This window comes from Pogona vitticeps, chromosome 9 (genome assembly GCF_051106095.1).
Source record: "Pogona vitticeps strain Pit_001003342236 chromosome 9, PviZW2.1, whole genome shotgun sequence".
Taxonomy (NCBI): Eukaryota; Metazoa; Chordata; class Lepidosauria; order Squamata; family Agamidae; genus Pogona; species Pogona vitticeps.
Genome location: NC_135791.1, coordinates 13,823,097 through 13,845,516, shown reverse-complemented (window position 1 = coordinate 13,845,516; position 22,420 = coordinate 13,823,097). Strand labels below are relative to the sequence as shown.

Below are 22,420 nucleotides of genomic sequence, written 5' to 3'. Positions count from 1 at the left end.
ACACCTGAACTTTGCCTGTAGAGTGGTGGCACCTGGACGCACATTCCTGTGGTGCCTGTGCTGTGCTATGAAGGGTCTTCACTGACCAATGCACAGAACCAGGGTAACATGAGGTGTGAAGGAAGATCTCCTTGTAGGGAACCAGTTTCTAGAGAAATTTAACGGGATTTCCTTCTGGAGATGTGAAATTGGTTTGAGAGCAGACTTCCAGGTGCATTCAGACACTGCCAGATCTTTAGGCTTCAGAATTTATTTCCGAGGCATATGGAACCTGGCATATGGACCTATTTCTGAGGCATATGGACCCCCTCCACCTTGGCTATAGAATGGTCAAATTCAGTGGTCCATTTTTGGTTGTTTATATCATAAACAACCTTATGTCACACTCGGATTGGGTAATGACATCGGTCAGGGCCTTTACATTACGGGCACTGCAGTTAAATATTTTGGTGCATGCCCAACATGTACCAGGTTTAGACAATAGGATAGCTGATACATTATCATGCCAACAGATCAACCAGTTCAAGGAGCTAGACCCTGGAGCCAGAGAGCTGCCAGAAGTTCTTCCTCCAGAGGTCTGGCAAATTGGCGTGAAGATACATCAAGATCAATAGGTTTGGCCCTGGCACTGAGGACAAAAAAGGATTACTCAGCTGTGAGTATAGAACTTCAGGACTTTAGGAAGATGGTTGACGGTTTGGCTGGCACCAGTCGAACATTTACAACAGTTCATCTTAATAGAAAGGAGCTAGTGCCTGGCATTATCCAAAGTAAGCTGTTGGCCCTTGTGATGATTTGTGTTTTTATGTGTATTAGAATGGGATATGTAGTCCTAAGATTGTCCCAATAGCATCCATCTTGATTTAAAGTCTGCTCTGTAGTAGGAAAGTTTTTCATGCTGTTTCAGAGAAGCTTCGCTCTCTGATTATCTCGTTGCTAAGATGAGTAGAGAGCAGAGACTTTCGTAGTCAAAATAATTCTGCCACAAAACTTGATAACAACTCTCAAGCTCTCATGAGAAAGTTAGGCGGGACAACAAGACCCAGGAGGGGGTGTTCTTTATGAAGAATTCTGGGAAGAAGAAGGAAGTTGGTAGGGAGTTGAAAAAAGATGGAGCTGGACTGAGAAAGGTCAGACATGTGCTTTTTCCCATAATGAATTATAACTTTTCTATGGACTATTTTTCCTACCATGGACTGATGGAAGTCAACTGGATTTCATCTAGCGTCAGCCTATGAAGACCCAAGACACGTGAGATGGACTGTGTTATGCTTTTTATTAGTCAGCATAATTCCTTTTCTTTATTTTTCTAGCTGGAGTGGGGAGGGGAGTATTCCGTTTGTCTTGATATGAAAATGTACCTACTGAACTATTTTACCATCAACTGAAACCTTTTCTAAAGCAATTCTTTTCAATAAAGCAGTAATGATTTGATCTGCATGCATTGGTTCTTGTACAGACTAGCTGAATGTCTAATTGGCCATGTGTGTTTGCTACCAAAGATTTAGAGCCAGATTATTCTGAGTATAACTCATGGATTTGTCTGTGTGTGTTGCTTTCTTAATAAAGGAGATTGGCTTTTGAGGAAGAAGTTTAGACAGGACCTTGCTGAGACCTAAGGGCTCTACTCAGCAGTCAGAGGTTTGTCTGGATTTCGGACTCATCCCAGTCTCCGGCACCCCCATAAATCTCTTTAGAGATAAGGGGCTGCTTACAGCCCTGGCATTTTATGCCAAAATAAATGGCTATAGGGATTTTTCAGGGGACTACCACATAAGGAAAATGTTAGAAGGATAGTCCAAAGAGAGGGGTAGAGTGCAAGACATGAGGACACCTATCTCCCCTCTGTTATTGGAGCACATTTGTAAGCTATGGCCGCTCCTTTGTAGGGACGAATTCAAAAAAAGTATTATTCAAAGCAGCTTCCTTAATTGCCTTTTTGGTGCCGTCAGAATCAGTGAACTGGTAGCTGGGGGGAAAGCAGATAAATCTAGGCTAGCCCTACAATAGCAGGATGTTAGAGTCCAGGAGGGGACAGTACAAATATTGATCAGGCAATCCAAGCCGGATCAAACACAAAGGAAGGGTAAGCAAATCACCCTTGGGCGATGCAGCATAAATAGTATATGCCCAGTTAAAGCCACGCAAGCATATTTGAAAATCTGAGGACAGGATGCAGGATATTTCTTCCAGCATGCTGATAAGTCACCTCTGACAAAATTTCAGTTTTGGAAGTTAACAGACCTAGCATTAAATAGAGTAGGTGTTCTTGGCACTAGATTTGGCACCCATTCATTTAGAATTGGAGCAGCCTCCACTGCAGCAGCCCTGGGTTATAGCTCGGAGGAAATTAAACTACTAGGCTGGTGGTTGTCTTCAAGTTACCAAAGATATATAAGAACACTACCTAACATATAGGCAGGGGCCTGGTCTTGTGTCTTTGCAGGTCCTTTAGGGTCCACAAGACAAAGGCATGTTGTGATCCTCAGTCACAGTTATATACACTGCACAGAGTTTTATGCTGCCAAATCCCCATGGGGGAGCGATTTGGGGCTTGGAGCCTGTAGCGGGCCACTCTGAAGCCTCTACCAATACAGGCCTCCTAGAGTGCTCACTACTCTTCTTCTACTGCTGCCACCAACCTATCCTTAATGCTCAAAAAGGACAAGTGTTTCTTCTAAAACAAAACGTTGTTTATTGATTTAACAAAATAAAAAGAATGAATTACAGGTAGTAAATCAAGTTGTAAATCAAGTTTCTCATTTAATGTACCTCACACAGACTTTTCCCTCACTGACTATCTCTCACAAATCTATCTCACTCTCTCATCTCCTAAACTCCAAAACTCTCTCCCTCACACATCACACACACCCCTTATGTAATCCAGCTCCTCCCCCTTCTGCACCACCTTATGTCCTCTCATTGGCTGATGTTCCCCTGCCCAGCTGTGACAGACAGGTGAGAGCAGAGCTGTTATGTTACACAGCCCATGCACACATCGCCTGCAAAGAGCTGTGTAGCATGCAGTGGAACCAGTTATGCAAATTGACAGCATTTGGCCATTCTCCATCAGATGTACTGGTAGTGCATCTTGGCGGCAATGATTTGCCCAAACTTCACAGTAAGGCATTGATCCTGGACATTATTTGCAATCTTAAATGGTTGAATGCCAGGTATCCTGCTATGTGGATTATGTGGTCCAGGATCATTCCTTGGTTAGCCTGGAGAGGCACCAGGAATCTCCTTGATGTTAACAAAGCCCGCTGGCGTGTTAACCACGAAGTATGCAGAACTGTCTGCAGCGGTCTGGGATTGGTGATAGGTCACCAAAAGATCCGATTCGATAGGCATGGATTCCATCTTTCCGATTTAGGTTTGGATGTCTTCCTGGAAGACATGAAAGGGGGCCTGCTTGTTGAGCTCGAGCAACTCGGTGGCGGGCATGGGACATAGCGTGGCTAGTCCCTATGCTGTGGCAGGTAGTGCAGAAAAAACAGGTATTTTCTTTTTTTTTTTAAGTTTTATTTCTACTACAAGCACATATCTAAAATACAATACAATACAGACTTCCCCACACCCTCCTCCCTTTGAAGACAGGGATTCAGACCTCGTTACAAACCAGCTTTCCCAAATTTCAGAGAGCATTGAAGAAAACAAAACAGAGCTGAAAGAAAAAAAAAGAAAAAAAGGAAAAAAAGACAAAGCTCACCAATCATTTTGCCCTATCTTCAAGTCTGACCCTGGGCCCAAACATGTATTAAGTTCCAGCTTTGTTTTGCATAGTCTCTTGGTTGATCTCGTAGCGCTTCTGATAGTGTATCCAGTTCTATAATGTCCAACAGCTTCTTCAGGAACTCCTCCATTGTAGGTACATCTTCACTTTTCCATTTTTGGGCCCAGAGTATCCTAGCTGCTATCAGTATATACATCAAGCAATATTTAATTTTCTTATCGGTAATTTCTGGCATAATGTTTAATAATGCTATTTCAGGTTTGAAATTTAATTTCCTTTGAATAATTCCCTTTATCATTTCCCACAACTGTGACCAATAAGCCCTGGCTTTTTCACATGACCACCACATATGATAATAAGTTCCAACTTTTTTTTTTACATTTCCAACAGATATTACTGCTTCCTTCTGACATTTTTGCCAGTTTTATGGGAGTATAACGCCATCTATAAAACATTTTGAGGATATTTTCTCTTAAATTTACTGGCTTGATCATTTTATAACAGTCTTTCCACATCATCGTCCAGTGATCAATGTCGATATTATAACCAAAATCCCTTGCCCATCTTATCATTGTCTCCTTTACCCTCTCATCCTCCAGTTCATATTCCAATAAATATGTATACATTTTCTTTATTATTTTCTCATCAGAGTAAATCCAGAGTTTATCTACCTGTACTTCACCTTCAAAAAAACCCCCAAATTTCTATCTTTTCTGTATCTTGATTCTAATTTATTCAATGACCACCAGTCTGTTGCCACCCCTAGTTCTTCTAGTTCTTGTTTACTTTTTATATTTTGTTCTCTATTAAGTAATTCTTTGTAAGTTAGCACCATCCCTTTCTGATTCATCACTTTCATCGTAAAGGCCTCTATGGGGGCTACCCATAGTGGGTTTTTTTTTATATGTTTGTGCTCGGAATTTATACCAGACTAAACCCAAAGCTTTCCTTACAATATGTTCCATGAAGTGTGATTGTTCCTTGTCTTTCCCATACCACACATATGCATGCCAACCCATACTTAAGCCATGCCCCTCTAGTTTCAATAATCTTTGGTTTACCAGGGTTATCCATTCTTTTATCCATGTCATTGCACACGCCTTATAATATAGTAACCAGTTTGGAAGTCCTACACCACCCCTTTCTTTCAAGTCCTGTAATAGCCTGAGTTTTATTCTTGGTTTCTTAGTCTTCCATATAAATTTGGTTATCAGGCGATCCAGTTCTTTAAAGTATTTAAAGTTCATTAGTATTGAACACTGAGTCTGTTGTAATGCTTTGACCAGTGGGGGGTGGGTGGGTTGCATAGGCTTTAGTTAAAGTTACAACAATTGTCCTATTTCCCTCTGTGAGTCAAAGCATTGTTTTGAACACCATTATTCTCATTATGAAATGAGGGAAAGGAAAAAGCATGCCAATTTAGTATATTTTAATGTGCCCAGAACAGTGTAAGCACTGAGCTGCGACGCTACTAATCATTTAATAGAAATTGCTGTATGGAATCAGGTTGAGTTCATCCCCTTCTGATATTTTCTCAACAGACATTGTGGTCATTGCCCACGGCTACTGCTTCAGACAAAGTTTCCAGAGAACAGACTTGAAATGAATACATAGCCAGAAATCTGTTTGTTTGTTTTTTGCATTTTCTGAGGTGTGTCAGATCTACTGAATTTCTATATCTGATTATTAAGCACTGTCATTTGCCATTTGATTATGAACACACACACTCATGCGAATGCTGATAAGATTTGTGAAGTATGGTTCCTGTTCTCCTCTTGGTTGCAAAAATAAATACCTTTCTATATATTTTCCCTATATTCAGGGCCATTCTACTGAAAAATCCCATTGTTTAGGAATGCATCCTATCTGTACTGTGAAAAGCTTTGCATAAATGCATTTACAGTTTGCACAGATAGGCCGAAATCTGTTGCATGTTTTCCCCTGTGGAAGTCTGATGATGTCATGTGAAAGGGGCCATTTAAAATAATTAGACTTCCTCCTTCCATCCCATGACTCCCATGGCTTTTATGCAATGAAATACATGACTTGCAGGTTAGACATACCATGGGATTGAAGAAGGAAATCTTTGACTGCTAACATTCTCTGCCTACTTTCGATGATCTGACTTACAGGATTTTGGCTGTTATATTTACCATAGGGATATAAATTGGTTTTAGCCAGCAGTGTCCAAGTGAGGTATAGTATGGATGTCTGTGCATTTCCAGATAAGCTACTGGGCAGTTCAAGAAGACCCCTGTCACCATGAGGTTACTTTGTGCACCCCTACAAATCACTAAAATTGGCTTTGGTATTTTGGAGGGTTTAGAGATGCTGAAGTTTGAAAAATATTTGGCTCTACTTGCTGCAGCAAAATAATGACTAATAATAATTGTGAGCTGTCTGGTTGATTCTAGTATATGGCATTTTACATTAAAATAATATTCATTTATTTATGTATTTATTTATTTATTTATTCAATTTCTATAATTCCTCTCTGGCTACCAAGGTCACTCTGGTCACTCAACCTCTGGAGAACATAATAAAACAACACATAACACTTTAAATAAAATTCATAAACATAATAACAATATAAGAAATCAAATTAAACATATCAAACAATTAAAAACTAGGAAAAAGAAGATGAAAATATGAAAACAATTTAAAGACAAGATGGTGGAGCAATTAACTTAAGCACCAAAAGCACCACTGCACTCTGTTGATACATAATATCCAGGAAAGCCTGTCTAAATAGCCATGTTTTCAGAGATCTCTTAAACATTGGCAGCGAAGGGGCCAGGCGTATTTTGGGTGGTAGCTTGTTCCAAAGGTGGGGAGCAGTTGCCGAGAAGGCCTAATTTCTGGTCTTCTCTCTCTGGGCCTCCCTCAAGGTCAATGTTCTGGGCTACCTGGGCTGGGAAGATCAAGTAGGTCAGGCAGATCTCACTGGAAGAAGGCGTTCTGCCGGGTGTTGAGGTCCCAAAATGTTTAGGGCCTTGTTTGTCAGCATCATCACCTTGAAGGTGGCATGAAAATGAGCAGGTTACCAGTGCAAGGTGGCCAGAGTAGGGAAGAGATGATGGTATTTATTTACTTCACTCAATACTCTAGCTGCCATATTCCGGACCTAATAAAGTTTCCGAAGCAGACTCGTGGGCAGCCCCGCATACAGAGTGTTACTGTACTCTAATCTTTAGATTCCCATTGCATGGACCAATGTGGCTAGGGATCCAGTGTCACAATAGGGACACAGCTGGGCAATCTGCCTCAGGTGGGAAAATGTGCAATGGACCATAGGTGCTACCTGGAACTTCACTGATAGCGCTGGGTCCAGAAGTATGCCCAGACTGTGAACTTCATCCTTGGTGGAGAGAGTAACCTCCTTAAAAGAGAGGGAGGCCCCCAAACTGCAGACACTAGGGACACCCATCTACAGGATGTCTGTCTTGTCCGGGTTCAGTCTTTGTCTCTTGTCCCTCATCCATCCCAGCAAAACATCCAGGCAGCACTCAAGAGATTGGGAGGCATCCTCTGCAGAAGAATGGAAGGAGAGAAAGGGTTGGTTACCATCCACATATTGGTGACACAAATGCCAATGGATTGGAAAAGTAAACTTGAGAACATTTTCCATCTCTGTTCAAAAATCAACCTATGTTAAAAGTTCTTGTGAGAACTTTTGTGGTTAGGATTTGAGAAGAGTGAGATAATCATGATTAATATTAGCACTCATTGGGGAGAAGGAATGAGCTAGGACTGTGGGATTTTGTGACTATCGCTTCCTTTTGGCTGTAGAACTTCAACTATTTTGCAGCTTGGGTGCTCAGTTCTCTTCCTACTTGCGGCCTCTTTTTTGTGAATAGTAAATAGCAGAGATATCTGCATTTTAATGTCTTTTTCTTTTTCCCATTTGGCTGTTTGCTGCTCGTCTTCCTAGAAATGTTTCATCTCGGACATAACAAACTGCTCCCTTTATTCTAAAGGAGAAGGCTCTCATTTCATCTGATACCCTGATGCTAATTGAGAGTCTCCAAGGCTGCTTCTAAGGCCTGTGCGAGAGGGGTGGGCAGTCAGGGTAGTGGAATTTTTATTTTATTTTATTTTTAAGATCCTATCACTGCTCAATCTTCAAAAGCCATGGCGATAAACATGGGGGGGGGGGGGAAAGAGAGGATTGCCAATACATTGGGACATGAAACTGCATCCAAAAGGCAAGGCAAGTAGTTAGAGGGGGTAGCCTTCATCAAACCGCCATTTTGACAGTTGCGCCGCCCCTTTTTGGGCCCTTGCAGCGGAAGGGGTGGGCCTTCTGGCGTCTAGGCTCGACCCAGGCCCCTTCCGAAGGAAGGGGCGGGTCGAGCGGTAACGTCAGGGGTTGTGGAGGGCCCCGTGGGCCTATAGGGGTCTTTTCCTCAAGTCCGGGGGTCCCCCGTGACCCTAGGGTGGCCTGAGGATTGGTCCCCGAGGGGTTGTGCCACCCCGCGGCCCTGTAGGCCAATGGGGAGCGGTTGGCGGGGTTTGGCTAGTAAGGGGTGGCCATAGGACATGCCCCGGCTTGCATTTAGGCCACTGGGGCCTGAAATTCACACCAGGGATTTTGGGGGCCCTTCTCATATGCTGTAACAGTAAATTAAATAATTAGACCTTCTAAACGGGAGACAATTTTGAAACCATGTTTAAAAACAACAATAAACCGCTTCTCTTCGGTTCTGACAGACTGCAGAGGTTGCAGGAACACCCCTAGGCCACATCTTCCGGAAGGGTTGGGTTGTGTGGGGGTGACGTAAGTGCTGTTTGAGGCCAACGTGGCTCTATAGGGGTTTCCTAGAGTTGGGTATTCCCCCGTGACTCTAGGGAGGCCTGAGCATTGGTTCCCGAAGGGAAGGGCCAGCCTGCGGCCCTGTAGGCCAATGGGGAGAGGTTGGTGGGGCATAGCTAGAAATGGGCGGGCTATCGGGCATGCCTCGACATGCCCTATAGCCCTCCCGGTTCTGAAAGGCCGCAGAGGTTGCTGGAACACCACAGTCATTGTTTTAGAGCGTACTGCGCGGTCTTGCCGAGCATTGCAGAGACCGGATCGTCTTGGAGGCCATGGAGGACAAGGAAAACCAGCCACCGGGAACAAGCCAAAAGGCGCTGATGAAAGGCAAAAGGCGATTGCGACCCCAAGGTTATTACTATGGGGCGGTGGGCTTTTCCAAGCCCCTGTGCCCCTTAGAGCCCCCTAAAAGGCTCAGGGAAATGCTGCCTGAAGACCCAGAAAATCTAAGAAGAAAATGCAAATCTGCAGAAGACCTGTATGTATTTACTGCACAACCAAAGCAGAAACCAAAAAGCACAAGAAAGCCGGCCTGCACTCTGATGTGGGGTGATGATGATGCGAATGATGGGCTTGAGTATGACTTTGGATATGTGCCGAACAGAAATGACATGAAATCGGCAGAGGACGTGGATGGCGGTATGTTAGTGAAACCAGCCTTTGCGGAAGATGCCGATAGCTCTGAGGCGCTGACCATGGAAGAGGTTTCAGATGATGGTTTTGAGAGTTATGCAGAGGAACAAGACAGCCAGGTGAGAAATTTTTCTAAAAGTTATGGGGGGGGGCAATCTTTTAAAAGATTACTAAAATTTTGTTTCATTCTCACCCACAGGAGAATGCTCAGGATGATAATGATGAGGAACCGAACGGCAGGAGTGTACAGTCTGTAAATCTATCGTGTATTTCATGTGTTTCTACAAACCCTGAGGTTTAGATAATTTGTTTTACAAAGCCCTTATAATATACTGTTTTTAATAAAGAGTATTTATTGTACTATACCTTGTTCATATTTGTGTTGTCTGTTGAGATGGGCGCACAGGAAAAAATATTACACAGTATCTATTATACACCCTCATCAGTGGGGAGCTTTGGTGGTCTGAACCCTCTCTTTAGGGAAGCCAAAAAGCAGATCAAAAAATTGAAGGTAAGGGATGTTTCTCAATGGCTTTCTGATCAGGATGCCTATACACTGCATAGACCTGCTAGAGTTCATTTTAAAAGAAATAAGACCATTGTCTCCAAAGTAGATGCCCAATGGCAAGCAGATTTGGTCGATATGCAACAATTTTCTCAGTATAACAAGGGTTACAAATATATCCTGGTATGCATTGACATCCTTTCTAAGTACAGCTGGGCAAAAGTCCTCAAAGACAAAACAGGTAAAGAAGTGGCCAAAGCTTTTGACTCCATTTTCGAACAAGACAATAGAAAACCTGACAAAATACAAACGGACCATGGCGGTGAATTTATAAATAGGCCTGTAAGCAACTTGTTCAAGAAAAACGGAATACATCATTTTGTCACCAATAATGAGGTCAAAGCGGGTGTAGTGGAAAGGTTTAACAGAACACTAAAAACAAAAATGTGGAAGTATTTTACTGCTAATAATACCTACAGGTATGTGGATGTATTACCACAATTCCTTAAAAGTTATAACTACAGCATTCATAGAACTATTAAATGTAGACCTGTAGATGTGAATCATCACAATGCTCTGGTTGTCTGGAAAAGGGTCTATGGTGGCCCTGCTGAAACAAAAAAAGAGATTCCAAGACTCAGAAAAGGAGACCATGTGAGGGTATCTAAAATGAAGGGTGTTTTTGATAAGGGATATGAACAGAATTTTACCACTGAAATATTTATAGTGGATCGGATCATCAAAGGAGCAGAGAGACCTGTATACCAATTAACAGATTATGACGGAGAGAGCATAGTCGGGACTTTCTATCCTGAAGAACTACAGAAGATCAATGCCCGGGAGGACAGAGTGTACAAAATTGAAAAGATTTTGGACACAAAAGGCAGGGGCAGAAGAAGGCTTCACTTAGTGAAATGGTTCGGTTGGCCTAGCAAGTTCAACAGCTGGGTGTCTGCCTCTGAAGTTTCTGAGGTCATATAGAGAAGCAAAATGGGCGATCATGGCTTTTACATCACACTTCCCAGCAACGCCTGTAAGAAAGTCTTTCCTCAAAATACAAGTGCCAGCTTTACAACAATGTTACCCAGGCCTTTAGATTTGAATGGAGTTTGGGAAGTCGGTCTGGCAGAGATACAGTATCCTCGAAGCTGGTACACAATACTTAAAAATGCTCCATTTTCCATTTCTGAGGGTACGAATAAATGGGATTTTCAGTTACACAGGGGCTATTACAAAGACATTCCTGATCTTCTGAATAACATGAATGATACTATAAAACAAGCTATAGATCTGCAAGAGGCATGGCTGACCTATGACCCAGTCATGGGAAAAGTTAGATTCACAGGTCCTGAAAGTTACTTTTTTTCAGCTGGTGTTGAGTTAGCCCCCATTTTGGGGGTCCCTCCGGATGAATCTGTCAGAACAATACCACATGCTGCAGACCTTAACGGAGGTTTCAGCTCTTTGTACGTTTATACGGATATCATAGAGCACCAAATCGTGGGAGACCATTCAGTACCTCTGTTACACTGTATCCCTGTCAGGGGAGAAACCTACGAATGTGTTACAATTACCTATGACAAGCCGCATTATGTATTGATGAGTAAGAATCACATCAACACGATAACCATTGAAATAAAGACTGATCAGAACCAAAATGTGCCATTTACTTTGGGGAAAGTAGTTGTGAGGTTGCATATTCGCCCCAGAAAAGGTTGTGTGTAGGAGGAGAAAGAAGATTAAAATGGTTGTGTTAAAAGACTACGGAGATGTCAATGTTTACAGGACATACTATAATGCACAGGCAGGTCGTGGCCTCCCTGGATTTCACGGTGCTGTAAACATGTATGGGGCAGGGCTGGGAGGCATTTTTCGTGGTCTGTTCCGAAAGGCCGTCCCCCTCTTGAGGAGAGGTTTTGAGTTTATTAAGCCACATATCAGGACAGCGGCTCATAACATCGCTGGAGATGTTGTGGGCCATGTTATGAAAAAAATGAAACCCCAAGAAGGATCAGGACTCATGTACATGAAAAGAAGGGGTGGAGTTAAACGAAAAGCCTCTCATCAACGCTCAGGGCCTCCTAAACGGTTAAACACAGGAGCGACTCCAAAAAAACATCAGAAGCTTTGGACTAGGAAGAAGCAAACAAATAGGAAGACAAAGGGCCTGAAGCGGGTCAAGGGAGACATCTTTTAAAATGGCCTTCATTCACGGAGCCTCTGAAGAATGTACCAAATCTGAACTGGATATTTTTCAATTATCACCGACACAAACCAGCGTGGAAAGCAGTATGTATATTGAGATACCACCATTGGCGGCCCTAACACCCAATGCCCCACTCGAATTTTATATAACCGGCAATAGTGAAGATTATGTTGATTTAAACAATACCTTGCTCTATGTGGTGTGTAAGATCACAAAAGCAGATGGGACAAACATTGCTGCTGATGCTAAAGTGGCCTTGGTAAATTACCCTATTGCTTCGCTCTTTAGTCAACTGGACGTCACCCTTGGAGACCGGCTCATCAGCCAGAGTAATAATTGCTACCCCTATAGAGCCATGATAGAGCTGATCTTGAACTATGGCTCTGACACCTTGAGCACTCAATTTGGACCGGGTGGCTTTTATAGAGATGGTTATTTAACCATGGAACAAACCACCATAGCAGCAGGCACCGGAAACTGGGGTTTTAGAATGAGAGCACAACACACCGGGACCAGCAAGAAATGTGATCTGATGGGTCCATTGCATAATGAGTTATTTTTTCAGGAGAAAATGTTACTGAACGGTGTAGATGTGAAAATCAAACTTACCCGTAGCAAGGATATATTCTGCCTGATGAGTGGTGATGCCGCAGAGAGTTACAAAGTGGATATTTTAAGTGCCTCTCTGTTTGTCAAAAGGGTGAAAGTGTCCCCGGGAGTTCGCATAGGACACGCAGAAGCCCTTCTGACCTCTAATGCAAAATACCCTGTTGAACGTGTGGGAATGAAAGTGTTCAGTATACCGGCAGGAAGCCTTGTGTGCAATCAAGAAAACCTTTTTCTGGGACAGTTGCCTAAACATCTTGTCATAACTTTTGTTGACAATGAGGCTTTCAGCGGGGCCTACGACAAAAATCCTTTCAATTTCCAACATTTCAATGTTAATTTTATAGCCTTGTACGTTGATGGGATCCAAGTTCCATCAAAGCCCCTACAGCCTGATTATGCAAACGGCCTATGGGTGAGAGAGTACATGCAGCTGGTACAAGCCTCAGGGAAAGCCATGAAGGATCAAGACATTTTTATTAACCGTGCTGAATTTGGTCACGGATACACCATGTATGCCTTTGACCTGTCACCGGATCATGGTTGCTCAGAACATTATTCTCTGATCAAGACTGGAAACCTTAGAGCAGAGATCCGTTTTGCTCAGCACCTGCCTACAACTGTGAACATGATCTTATATGGGGTATTTGACAATGTGATTGAAATCAATCATAGCAGAAACGTCCTCTTTGATTACATGTGAAGATGAATACGATGCAGCTATTAAGTGTATTACAAAGAGATAAGGCCTTTCTAGATGTATACCCGTGTGACCTGTTACCAAGGAAACCTATTACCAGAAGACCTACTGGGATAGTGGTGAACACCCATCCCCACACAATGCCTGGGGAACACTGGTTGGCCGTCTATTTACCAACTAACGGCCCTGGGGAGTTTTTTGACTCATACGGTGTAGACCCAGACAACCCACGGATCCCTGAAACAATTACAGCCTTTTTATGGCGCCAGGGCAGAGAAATAATATTCCAGCAGAAACAACTACAACACCCTTCATCAGCGACCTGCGGCTATCACTGTGTGTTCTTTTTACAGAACAGAACAAAAGGCCTGTCGTTTGACCAGATTTTAAAGTTGTACTCAGAAGATACTGCCAAAAATGATCGCATGGTTGTAGAGTTTGTCAAGAACAGAAAAATTCAAAGAAAGCCCCAATCCTACCATCCATTTCACCATGTTCAAGCCTGTGGACCCCAGTGTAAAACATAAAATGTAAGCTGTGCATAAATAAAATAAAAGACACAAGTTAAATCTTTTATCTGTGTTAGTGTTTATTGATGTATTTTAGAAAGTGAGCCATTCGGGCTTCTTGACTACAGGCCTCACAGGGGTTGTTGGAAGCTCCTTCACATACAGCCATTCTGGTCTCTTGAATTGTCGCTTGGGTCGGGCCACCGGTGCATTTAGAGGGGGAGACAGAGGGGGAACAGTTTTCAAAGCATCTAATTGTTCTCTAACGGCAGAATTCCCTGCAATAGATGTGGGTATATTTAGCTCGGCCATAGCTTTAAGAAAAACATCCCAGCCTTTTGGTTTTCTCTTATCAGAAATAGTCGTAGATTGGGTGATTCCTCTGACCAGGTCCAAAATATTAGAGCCAGGTAAGAACTCTCCCCGATACAGGAATGTCCCTTTGTCATCCCACGAAGAGATATCCTGATGTTGCCTTAACTTACTTAGCAGATCTCTGCATTTTTCTTGTACCGTTTGGGGATGCTGTCTAACACCTCTTGAATAACTGTGGATCGGTCATCAATGCTGGGCGCTTGAAGAGGAGGAGAAGGGGGAGATGCAGGTTGTTGTGGGGGAGGAGGCAGCGTCTTTTCCAAATCCTCTTGTTTTGTCAGTGCTAAAAATCTCTGAAGAACGCCGTTGTAAAGCTTGGCTTTTTCATACTCCGGCAAGTCTGACCTTAAGAGAATTTCTCTCATCTCAGAATCCAGGTGTCTGACCGTTGTGGTCCTGATGTTTTCTGATACACCCCTCAGCTCTTGTAGCTGAGCACTGGGGACCAAATACATCTTTTCGGCATATTCCATTACTTATTAGTTAAAAGACTAGTTATTAGAGGGACGGCAAAGCTCAATAAGGGCCCCAGGAAACCTCCAGACTGCTTAACCAGTTGCTTCTTCCGCTGCAGTGAGACCCGTTTGTTACTCAATGTTTTAATCAGAGTCCGTTTTTTCTTTAAAACACGTACCTGTTTGGGGGCTAGAGCGATGTTGCCTTTTAAAGTGTTCAGAGCAATTTCTGAAATGGCGGTGATCAGATCATCCGAAGCAGCACATAAAATGGCTTTTCTCTGGTGCAGGGGTGCCTTAATAAGGAGTTTTAAAAGCGGAAGGTTTCGCCTTATACGTTCAGACATGTTGCCTTGCAGAGGAGTCTTGCCCAATAAAGAAAAAGGCCTCAAAACGGACGACTTTTGTTGCCTGAAGCACCCTTCTTCATTGTATATACCGTAGGCCAGTCAGGCGGGAAAAGGCCTGTTCTCAGTCTGTAAGATTCAGGAGTGTTGGTGCTTAAATCTACCAGCAGATAGCCGTGGGGGGCTCTTGTAGCATCGGCAAAAGCCTCCATGAAGAAACGTGTATTTCGTGGGTACATCTGACGGGCTAGTGTGGCAATTTGCTGTTTATCCCTGGGATTTTTAAACAGTACCATGTATTTTGCGTTTAGACTAATGCTGCGGGTGCTTTTACCCTTGCAGAAAACATTCTGAGTAATAAAAAAAACACTCACGTTCCTGTGGTGCACATATTGTGTAAATAACTCATTTTTCTGTAACATTCCCTATCTCCCATGGCCACAAACAAACTTCAAAATATTGTACAATTCATTCCATTATTGTGAGAAAAAATTATTATTCTGAGAAAACAGAGAGAGAGAGAGAGAGTTTTGCTGTCTTGAATGTAATGATGAAAGTGGCTAGTCCCTGTGTCTAGCCCAGATGCATTCTGGGATCTGTAGTCAAAATGTTATCAATAGCTTTTTGCCTTCAGGCATCTGCTTAAGACAGATTAGGCGGAGCTTACAGGGGGGTCCTTCGTGCCTTTAAAGAGGCCCAGCATGTTATCTCTGTCCTTTCCCACATGACTGGCTAGCAGAAGAAAGGAGGTAAGCTGTGCTCTTTTGAATCTCAAGGGGGGGGGCTGGGAAGAAATAGAGCAGCCATTTTATTTGGGCCACTGGAAAGTAACTTTTTTAGCATTATGCAATGGATGGGGTGGGGGGAATGTTAAGAGTTTAGAATGCATGTCCCTGCTTTTTCAAAGGAAGAGTCCCCCTCCCTTTTCAAAGGCATAGTGAAGGCTTGCTGTCCCCCCCCGCAGAACACATGGGGGTTGGGGGGGTCTTAACACATGGCTTCTCATGAACATGAGGCAACATTTTTGCTTGATTTAATTGTGCCCCTATTGTTTTTTAAATGTTTTGAAAGAAATGCTATTTCAGTGATGCTTTTTGTCTTCTTTTATCTTTTTTTATTTTTCTGTTGTTTTTTGTCAATATAATAAATAACACACAAAGTTCCACTGTTAAAAGTAGCATTCTGTACAGTATTCTGACCACCATCACCCCTTTTGTGAAGGTGGGCCACTTGTGGCCAGTGAGACTTGCAAAACCCACTTTTGGGGGACCTTCATTCCAGGGAGGAAATTGTTTTATAATAGTTTGCTAAAAGCATGGAGGGAAGGTCTGCTTAACTAAGCAAGAAAGAAAGCAAACCTTAATTCCTTGATTAATTAGATACCAATGTATATATTAAATGTAAATTTTTATATAATTGTTATGTGCCCTCAAGTTGCTTCTGAAATGTGACAACCCTAATAATATGAGATCTGTTCAAGGGATGTTTATCATTGCTGTCACACTCCCAGGGAATTTCTGGCCTTTTTAAAATAGTTCTATATCGTCTTCCTGATGGAATTAGTTCAACTTTTTAAAGTTACCTTGAATTCTGAATTCCTGGTGAGTCCTACACAGAAAATATGCCATTCTGTTCAAGAATTAAAACAATCCTACACATTTTCTGAAACCAGCCTTCCGAGGAGTTGCATGCTTAAATTCTGAAGCCCAATCACCAAACAAAGCAAGCTAATATGTATAATCTCAGAAGTGGGAGAAGCTTGTCCTTTGAGACTTAAAACCCACAGGTTATGTCTAGCAGACATTTTTTGAGTAAGTTAACTATATACAGTTAGTTGATACATTTAGTTGTGTAAAAGTATTGTATGTCATGAAAATGAAGTTTCCTTGCTGTGACTGCTATATAACTGAACATTCATGTTAGCAAACAGGTCTCAGGGCACACTATAACTGTACTGTAGATGTTTTCAGGGATGGAGAGTTTCAGTTGCATTATCCCAGGCTGCAAAAGCACGCAAATTCACATTATGCAATGTTTTAAATCAATTTGGTCTTGTTTTGTATTTTGCAGCTTCAATGTTTTTTGGTTAAATTACTCTATCTGCTCAGGTTAATTGTAAGGTTTGACAAAACTGAATAGATTCAAGTTCCCCCAAGGTTAGTACACCCCCTTTTGCTCATCAGCTGGCCCTTACAGGCTCAGTACCCCATACTGCAGTAACCCACACTGAAACAATAGCAGGAGACAAAATAAAAAGATTTCATTTACTTACAGTTGAACAGCTAACAGAAAACTAAAAACAAGCCTGCTTTGAACAACAGGGCCTCAACAGACTATTTACAATTTCAACATTGACTAAAAAGAGGGGGAAAGTCACTTAAACAAAGAGATGCCCTCTTTGACATTGGAGACAGGGCAGGAACGTTTGGTCATAAAGAGATGTCCTCTTTGATATTGGAGACATGGTCAGGAATATTTGGTTACTGATAGTCACCTCACCCCCAGAAAGGTATCTCCCATCATATCTACTAAAGGCTGCATATGAGGCTGAAATAACTCCAACAAAATTACCGCGGATATTTTTAGTTCTTTGTGACTATTATTTATATTAATTCAGAATTTAGACTACAGCAGCCATGCTGGTTTGGGGTCTCTGGGATCTGTATCCCCAAACAGGAAATTCAAAGTTGCTGCTGCTATTAGATAGACCTTCTGACTGTGCTCAGAAAAAAACGGAAATAAACCCCTCTTTTCCCTTTTTGTGTTGCAGGAAAGTGGACTAACTATGCTGGGCAGGCTCAGCAAGCTCAACACTTTAGAATTTCATAACATTTTTTCCAGCACTGGGGGTTTTGAATATTGAAACTGAGTTTCATTCATAAACTATTAGCACTCCCTCACAGCTCTCTCTCTGGAGCACCCTTTTGACAGGTCGGTTTTGTACCTATTTGGTCCTGAGCTGACCTGCTTCTGATGTGGGTTCAAATGTCTCAAACCTCTTTTCAGGATGAAACTATAGAAACCATGACTTAAAACAGAACTATAAACATCTCTTTGTTGCTTCTGGTAGAAAAGTGCTAATAATGGCACAGAACAGGGTGTAGGGGAGAAGGGCTGTGTACCTTGTGCACTACATGGTTAATGTTTCAGGGAGGGCGAGATTCAGGTTCATTGCCCCGGCCTGCAATGTTTCCTAAATGAAAATATTTATAGAAAAGAAGAGAGGTGGGACGGCTCTTAGGGAGCTTACCCCTCTGCATGCCGGCCTCCCTGGAAACCATCCCTTCTAAATTATTAGGAACCTTGTTACAGGTTGGGCATAACAAGACACTCAAGTTCCCATTATGCATGGTTTTTAAATCAATTTGTCCTTGTTTTAATAGATTTATATCGTCTTCCTGATGACCGTCGTTCAAACAAAGAATGTCCAGGAGGGGAGGTGCCCTTTAGAGTATTTTGTGCTTTTGAAAGACAACGGGCCCTGTACAGTTCCTCCAGTATGAGGCACCTTACTGTGGTATCCTCTGTGAACTTAACACTGGTATGGCTGTTAAAAGCAGAAATACAAACCTATGTATATTGGGCATGGTGCAGAGGCCTCAGCACATCTCCTTGTGGTGTACCAATACTAAGGTTGAGAACCATAGCTGTATATTGACCTGCTCTAACCCTCTGACTGCATTCAGACAAAAAACAAAAAACAAAAACGATGTAGCCTTTTGCTTTACATGTGCCATGGTTAGAGTTTCACTTATACTAGATGTGCAAAGAAATAAACCCTTCTTTTCCCTTTCTGTGTTGCAGGAAAATGGACTAACTATGCCAGGCAGGCAAGACATCCTCAGCAAGCTCAACATTTTTGAATTTCTTAACACTTTTTTCAGCACTGAGGATTTTGAGTATTGAAACTGAGTTTAATTCATAAACTATTAGCACTCCCTCACAGCTCTCTCTGGAGCACCCTTTTGACAGTTCGGCTTTGGACCTATTTGGTCCTGAGCTGCCCTGATTATGATGTGAATTCAAGCGTCTGAAATTTCAGTGAAATTTCACCTAACAGCCAGACTGTGCTGATTCCTTGCAATAAATAATTGTTTTAACTTTTTTTTTTAATGTACACTTCATAGTGGGTGTTTTTTGTATTTTGCAGAAGGAGCCGGAGAGGTTGAAGATTGGTGGCACATGGTCTTTAAGTTGCAAACTTTTTTCAAAAGTCTCTAGGCGTTTGAGGGCGGATGGTCACATTTGACTTTCTTAACTTGGTGATTCTGTTTGTGAAAGATGTTGAGAAGGCTAGGGCTTAAAGCTCTATGAGGGATGCCTGGAAAATCAAAAGGGGCTTTAACACACACACAGGGAGAGAGAGAGATTCTAAGAATCTTCCTTGGGTATAAACATGTGGAAAACATTTTTACTTTGGAGAGTATTAAAGTCATTTTACTAAAAAATGTGGGGATTTTGTACTGTTCTACTTATTGCTCCTTACTATTTCAAGCCTACCTACTAAATCTGCATTCAAGTGTCTGAAATTTCAGTGATCCTGCTGTCCACAGATTTTCATTGGAAAACAGAAAGGACTTATTTTTTCACCTCACAGCCAAACTGCGCTGATTCCTTACAATAAATAATTGTTTTAACTTTTTATAAATGTGTACTGCTAAGTGGGTTTTATTTTTGTAATTTGAAGAAGGAGCCACAGAGGATGGAAATTGGTTAAGGTGACAATGTAGAAATATTACTTGGTAAATCTTCAATATCTTTGATCACCCATCATTGTGGAAATACAACTTAACACACTCTAGAAACACTGATGCTTTTGATAGTGGTACTAGAAGGTAGGTATATTTATTTCATTTATTGTGACCAGGTACAACAGCAGCCACACATAAATATGGTGGATCTACTCGGATTACCCGCATGAGCCATGAGGTGAGGTTAAGGAGCCTAACACCATGGGATCCCCGGAAGGAAAGAACACGAAACCGGGCCTTCTCGGCGGTAGCTCCTCGCCTCTGGAACAATCTCCCTCCTGAGATCCGTGCGGTCCCCACTTTGGGCACTTTTAAAAGTCAATTAAAAACATGGCTATACATTCAGGCCTTCCCTCCAGTTAATATCTGTCTTTTCTGTTTATTCTCTCCTTATGTATTTTCTATTCTATTGTATTCTGTTTGTGTGTGCTTTTTTGTATTGTGGTCTTTTAGACCAGATGGGCAGGGTATAAATCAAATAAATAAAATAAAGACCCTCCTCATCTTCATCATCACCCCACATCAGAGTGCAGGATGACTTTTTTTGCACTTTTCAGCGTCTGCTTTGGCTTTGTGGTAAATAGGAATAGGGCTTCTGCAGATCTGCATTTTATTCTTAGATTTTCTGGGTCTTCAGGCAAGCTCTCTCTGAGACTTGGAGGGGGCACAGGGTCATGAAAAACCCCACAAGCCCCTGGTGCAAGTGTCCCAGTCTCTGCAAAGAGCTGTGAGCATGCACAGAAGGTCCCTGAAATCCCCGCTGTGGAATTTCAGCCCCAGGCAGCCTAAGGGCTTGATGAGACATGCCCCTACGGCCACCCCTTTTCTAGCCAAACCCCCTTCAGCCTCGCCCAACCTTCTGCAAATTACAAACAGGTCTTTAAGTTGCAACCTTTGTTACTGCACATTCTCTAGTGAAACCCTTGGGGTAAATTTGAGTTGCTGCAATGAGAAATCCTAGTTTCTATATAACATAAGAGTAGAAATCGTGAGAAAGGTTTAAACAGCTATATCGTAACAAAAGGTTTGTTTGTTTTAACCATTGCTTTAAAATTGTCTCCTATTTAGAAGGTCTAATTATTTAATTTATTGTTACACTATATCAGAAGGGACCCGAAATTATTCATAAGAGAAGAGATTTGTCGTTGTTTTTTAACCATGGCTTTAAAATTGTCTCCTATTTAGAAGGTCTTACTATTTAATGTATTGTTACAGTATATCAGAAGGTCCCCAAAATCATTCGTAAGAGAAGAGGTTTATTGTTGTTGTTTTCTAACCATGGCTTTAAAATTGTCTCCTATTTAGAAGGTCTTACTATTTAATTTATTGTTACAGTATATCAGAAGATCCACAAAATCATTCGTAAGAGAAGAGGCTTGTTGTTATTGTTGTTGTTGTTTAACCATTGATTTAAAATTCTCTCCCATTTAGAAGGTCTAATTATTTAATTTACTGTTACAGCATGTGAGAAGGGCCCCCAAAATCCCTGGTGTGAATTTCAGCTCCCAGCGGCCTACAGGCATGCTGAGGCATGCCCTATGGCCACCCTTTCTAGCCAAACCCCTCCAACCGCTCCCCATTGGCCTACAGGGCCGCGGGGGTGGCACAACCCCTCGGGGACCAATCCTCAGGCCACCCTTGGGTCACGGGGGACCCCGGACTCTAGGCAAAGACCCCTATAGGACCACGGGGACCTCCACAACCCCTGACGTCACCGCTCGACCCGCCCCTTCCTTCGGAAGGGGCCTGGGTCGAGCCTAGACGCCGGAAGTCCCTCCCCTTCCGCTGCAGGGGTCCAAAAGGGGGCGTGGCACCTGTCAAATTTGAGTTTGATGAAGGCTACCCCCTCTAACTACTAAGGCACACACCCACTTGAAAGACCGTGCATGCACATTTCACTGTTTAGGTGAATATCCCTCTGAGTTTGGATGCCAGCTCTGAGTATCGCTATCATGGTATCTTCCTAAAGATGCTGGCCCTGTCTGATTTTGGAGGCTAAGCAAAACCGGGCCTGGTCTAAATGCAACCAATGTCACAAAGTGTACAGTCTTCAAAATCATTTTAATGTTATAAAATAATACCTACAGATCAGAACATAATTATTGTCGAAAATTAATTCGTCAAGCCTTATGCATTTAAATTTCCCACAATTTGATTATTTTAATTATTAAGCAGCAAGTATGATATTATTGTAATAGTCACAATTAACAATTAACTTTTCTTACCAATTTAATTTGTTACCTTTAGTGTACAATTTAGTGTTTCTTTAATCACTTTGGCCATATTTAAAGTTTTGAAATGTTTTTGTGGGTTATTGATTTAAAACCTAATAGCCATTGTCACTGATTGATGTAAAAAATTAATTTCATAAATTCATCTTAACATTTTAAATATTTTTCGCATTACTCAAGTATTAATCAAGCAATTATCAATAATGATTAAGCAATGACATGTTATCAGTGATGCTATAATTTTCAAGCTCTGCTCATCTAAAACTTCAGAAGCAGTTTTTACTGGGTTTTACTTCCAGATACGTGTGTATAGGCATATAACCTAACAATTCAGCTGTATTTGTATGTCAGAGTAGTACCTATAACAAAGAATTGCCCAATGACTGCATAATCTTGAAAATAATTTTCTGGATGGAGGAAACAATTATGCCTCTTTTTGACTAGGTAGGGACAAGAATAGCTGGCTGGTTTAGGTATCTGGTTGTGGAGTCAGAGGTTGAAAGTTCAATTCCTAACTGTGCCTTCCAGAAGAAGATCCAGCCTGTATAGTCATGGG

The 22,420-nt window shown here is 42.0% G+C and overlaps 2 long non-coding RNA genes across 3 annotated transcripts; both read left to right on the top strand.

The window, feature by feature from the left end:
* The first annotated feature begins 8,024 nt into the window (after positions 1–8,024).
* LOC144584301 (uncharacterized) lies at positions 8,025–13,770 on the top strand. Its single transcript, XR_013538461.1, has 2 exons — positions 8,025–9,298; positions 9,379–13,770. It is a non-coding gene; the product is annotated as an uncharacterized LOC144584301 (long non-coding RNA).
* Positions 13,771–18,433: 4,663 nt separating this feature from the next.
* Positions 18,434–19,795, top strand: LOC144584300 (uncharacterized). 2 transcript variants are annotated; one of them, XR_013538460.1, is made up of 2 exons: positions 18,434–18,898; positions 19,570–19,795. It is a non-coding gene; the product is annotated as an uncharacterized LOC144584300 (long non-coding RNA). The 2 variants fall into 2 exon arrangements; XR_013538459.1 differs by having other exon boundaries at positions 19,033–19,795.
* The last annotated feature ends 2,625 nt before the right edge of the window (positions 19,796–22,420 follow it).